Source organism: Oryctolagus cuniculus, chromosome 3 (assembly GCF_051225735.1).
Source record: "Oryctolagus cuniculus isolate XC-2025 breed Fujian yellow rabbit chromosome 3, ASM5122573v1, whole genome shotgun sequence".
NCBI classification, from domain to species: Eukaryota; Metazoa; Chordata; class Mammalia; order Lagomorpha; family Leporidae; genus Oryctolagus; species Oryctolagus cuniculus.
The window spans coordinates 19,146,063-19,150,519 of record NC_142869.1 but is presented as its reverse complement, the minus strand read 5'-3'; the positions used below and the strand labels follow the sequence as shown (position 1 = coordinate 19,150,519).

The window sequence follows — 4,457 nt, the reverse complement described above, 5'->3', positions numbered from 1 at the left end:
CAGGAATCAGAAGATCAAAAGTGGTTTTGGAAGGCTGGAACCCTCAGGGATGGAGGGAGGAGGGAGGAGGAAGGTCCAAGGGGGAGGGGCTGTTGGGCAACTGGGGTGAAGGGATTGCCCTCCCCCTACTGGGATCTCCTCACCCACACCTGTCTGGCAGGGATGGAGCAGCCTGCGATCCCACAAGGGCAGGTCTGGGGCTGTCAGATACTCTGGGCAGGGGCTAGGGTGGGCTCACAAAGGTTTGTCCTCCAAGGAGATGAGAAGCATGGCCTCCAACTTCGCTGCCAGAGTGCAGCGGTCCTTGACTTCCTCTTAGCAGTTTGTTTGTAATTCATCCTTGATTCCTGTCTGCTGCTTCTTGATGGTGCCCTTGGAACTGGCAGGGGTCATTTTGCTCATAAGAAGTGCACACTCAGGGGCCCAGAGGATAAACTCCAGGTCTTCCTTCCTGCTCTCCTTGGTCTCATAGGTGGTGTCATAAAGGGCATAGGGCAGTCTTTATCTGGCAGCCTCTTGATGAAGGTGGCATAGGGGTGGTCCACAGTCTGGCCTGCATCTCCCACCAGGATCTTCTTGGTCTCCTCAAAGATGATGGTCTTCTTGTCCTTACTCAGGCAGAAAAACACAACCCTCTTGTGTTTCTTCACCTCTTCTGGCATTCATGACTCATTAAACTTCCTCATTGAACACGTTAATAATGCCATCAGAGACAGTCACACCAAAGGCCATATTTCCAGGAGCAAAAGGAAGATGGCAAGGGAGGCAGAGAAGCCAAGAGCCCCTGCACCTGCTGTCTGGATCCAACTCTGCTTTTCACTTTTAATCTTCAACACTCTCTCACATTGGTAACTTTTTGAAAGTATTTAACCTAGGCCCAGTATTGTGGCACAAATGCATTAAGCTACTGCCAGTGACACCAATATCCCATATCAGAGTGACAGCTGAGTACCAGTTACTCCACTTCTGATCGAGCTCCCTGCAAATATGCCTGGGAAAGCAATCGAAGATGGCCCATGTACTTGGGCCCTTGCCACACATGGGGAGAACTGGATGGAGATTCAAACTCCTTGCTTCAGCCTGGCCCAGAACTGGCGGTTGCAACCATTTAGGGGAGTTAACCAGCAGATGGAACGTCTGTCTGTCTATCTTTCTATCTATCTATCTATCTATCTATCTATCTTTCTGTCTATCCATCTAACTATCATCCATCTATCATCTGTCTATATCATCCTCTATCTATTTCTATCATCACTATCTGTATCTGAATCTCTACCTCTCTCTCTGAATACCAAAAGCATGGCCCATGACTAACACATTGACAGTTTAGGAACTTGATTGAAATGGAAAGGACTGACACAATCAGACTCTGTATTTTAACAAGATCCATGGTGATGCATATATCTATTGAAATTAAAAAATGTTTTCCTCTAACACTGAAATTCCACCTTCTGGAATCTATTCTATAAAATACCAGCACATACCTGTATAAGTGTACACACATCTGTTATAGTAAAAACTTAGAAACAACAAATAAAAAGTCATGACAGAGAAGAGGTAACACAATGTAGAGTGCCTCGTTTCTTTTTCATTTCCTTTACTTTCCCTTACTTGTCATCCATCTGAGGCTTTTGGATCTTTCTTTTTTTTTTTTTTTTTTTTTTTTTTTTTTTTTTTTTTTCAGCCAGAGTTAGACAGTGAGAGAGAGAGAGAAACAGAGAGAAAGGTCTTCGTTTTTCTGTTGGTTCACCCCCCAAGTGGCCACTGCGACCAGTGCGCTGTGCTGATGTGAAGCCAGGAGCCAAGTGCTTCCTCCTGGTCTCCCGTGCAGGTGCAGGGCCCAAGCACTTGGGCCATCCTCCACCGCACTCCCAGGCCACAGCAGAGAGCTGGACTGGAAGAGGAGCAACTGGGACAGAATCCGGCGCCCCGACCGGGACTAGAACCTGGTGTGCCGATGCCGCAGGCAGAGGGTTAGCCTATTGAGCCATGGTGCCAGCTGGATCTTTCTTTTTTTATAACCAAAAAGCCCACCAATATGTTTTGCTAAATGGTACGTCTACCACAAAGATGACATGTGACTCCTTTATGGATAGAAGCATCAAAAGCTATGTTTTTCAGTAACCTTTTTTATTGAATATGATACAACTATATATTTTAAGTTTCAGGTAATATTATACGTAATATATTATGTAACAAATTAAATTAGATGCAGCCGGCACCGCGGCTCACTAGGCTAATCCTCCACCTGTGGCTCTGGCAGTCGGGTTCTAGTCCCAGTTGGGGCGCCGGATTTTGTCCCTGTTGCTCCTCTTCCAGTCCAGCTCTCTGCTGTGGCCCAGGAAGGCAGTGGAGGATGGCCCAAGTGCTTGGGCCCTGCACCCGCAAGGGAGACCAGGAGAAAGCACCTGGCTCCTGGCTTCGGATCAGTGCAACGCGCCAGCCATATCAGCCATTTGGGGGGTGAACCAATGGAAGGAAGACATTTTTTTCTGTCTCTCTCTGTCTAACTCTGCCTGTCCAAAAAAAAAAAAAATTAAATTAGATGCTAAGTATGAGTCTGTAGTTTCTCTTAGGACTCTCTTTCTCTTCTTTTTCATATACCCAGTCCTCTGCCCCTTTCATGACCAAGAACCATGGTGCTTTACACTGTTCAGTTCAAAGGGAAATGGAGATGTTGGTAGTATCAAGTTGAGAAAGGATGTCGCCCGCCCATGAGGGCAGCCTTCTTCTTGTCCATGATTGCTTCAGTGGTTGCTACATAAAGCCATTGTTGAAGCAGATGGCTTCATGCCTTCTAGGCTATCTTGTGCATAATTACAAAGCTGTCCCTACTGGCCTGAACCTTGTCTGGGAACTCCCATGTGGGTTCCACAGCTTCCTTGTCACAGTCCTAACTGTTGTTCCTGAAGCACATTTACTGTGTCTCAGTGATTGAGTTATTAAGTATCAAATAGGAGTGTAAAATTATATGTATGAGATACATGAAATATGTTCTTTCTTTATATAAATAAAAAAGCAACATTTGCAACACCCAAAAATGTGAAAATAGAAAAAAACTATGTTTTTTTTTTGAGATGTTTTACTCAGATTATACTCAACTCAAGCATTTGCTATGCATAAAGACTGTGATACAAATGGTTCTCTTCAAGTAGTTCAATGACAACTTGTGCAGCTATTGGGTGACCTGGGTATACATTTCCTGGAAAAGGACAGGAGACAATGCCCAAGAGAAGTATAGGGAAAACTCCTCGACCCCGTTGATGCTCTGCCCCCTGCAAATACCCAGGATCAATCAGGACGGGGAGATCTGAGTGCGACTGGTCTGTTACACAACTGAGAGCAGGACTTTAAGAACATACTGAGCAGTTCCAATTTGCCATTAGACTATGCTCCATGAAATTAAAAAGTGTTTTATCACTGTTTATACTGTTTGAAATCTTTCATATTTTAAAGGTTGATTTGCCTATAACCCTCATATCCTGTGTGCTAAATCTGCCTGTGGACTTTTTTGTTAAGTCAGAAAGATATAATTTGTTTTCTTATTTTAAAAAAAAGAGGAAGAGTTTCCAGAATAACTCTATGCAATGCTGTGTATTTGTAGATTAAAATTCTACAAGAGAGAATAAGCTCCAGAGAGATGCTTTAACTCACCGATCCTCAACTCTGGATCACAGAGGCAGCTTCATCACAACGTGTTGCCCAGGCCCTGACCCCTGAGATTTGCATCAAATTGGACTACATTGGGAAAATCTCAAGGTAATTTCATTTCATCATTACAGCCACAGGAGAAGATGAGGGATGAAGAACTGAAGGCCTTAAAACTCCAGAGCAAGCACGCGGGCCTCCTGCTTGGTCTCCTTGGTAGCTCAGCACTCCCTCTCCTTTAGCAGTGATACCTAAAGTCAAAGCTTTAGAGCGTTGCTGAGCTGCAGCATGGATATGAACACTCTCATGTGTCTGCTGTGGAAGGGGGCGACACCATTCCTCCTGAGCCAGCAGGGTCTGTATTCTCCATTCAGAGCACAGCCAGAGGCCCATGAGATGGCCCTGCTGGGAGAGAGGAAGAGACTGCAGTGCTCAATATTTTTCCTTAAAGTGTAAAGTTAATGGAGCAGTCTGACTAATATCGTGTATTTATTTTGATCTATAGCATTCTGTTTGATATGTTAGAATGAATTTTAAATTAGGTACAGTAAACAACAGAGAACTGCGTTAAGATCATTCTAGTAAAGCTTTTTGTTGTTTTATAACTAGAATAATTTTTCAATCTGATATGGAATTCAGATATCAGTAGAAGCAGCTATCGTTGGATGGCTCTGATGTAGGAAGAGTGCTTTTTGGATGGGCTCTTTGAGCCCTGGATGTGGATTGCCAAGCCATTTACAATTCATTACTGCATTGTAACTATTCATATCCCTTCCATTTTTATCACATCTCGAGGCCAAGAATTTTTT

General features: G+C 44.1%; 1 pseudogene; it reads right to left on the bottom strand.

The window, feature by feature from the left end:
* Positions 1 to 234: 234 nt before the first annotated feature.
* Positions 235 to 732, bottom strand: LOC100356556 (cofilin-1 pseudogene; annotated as a pseudogene).
* Between the last annotated feature and the right edge of the window lie 3,725 nt (positions 733 to 4,457).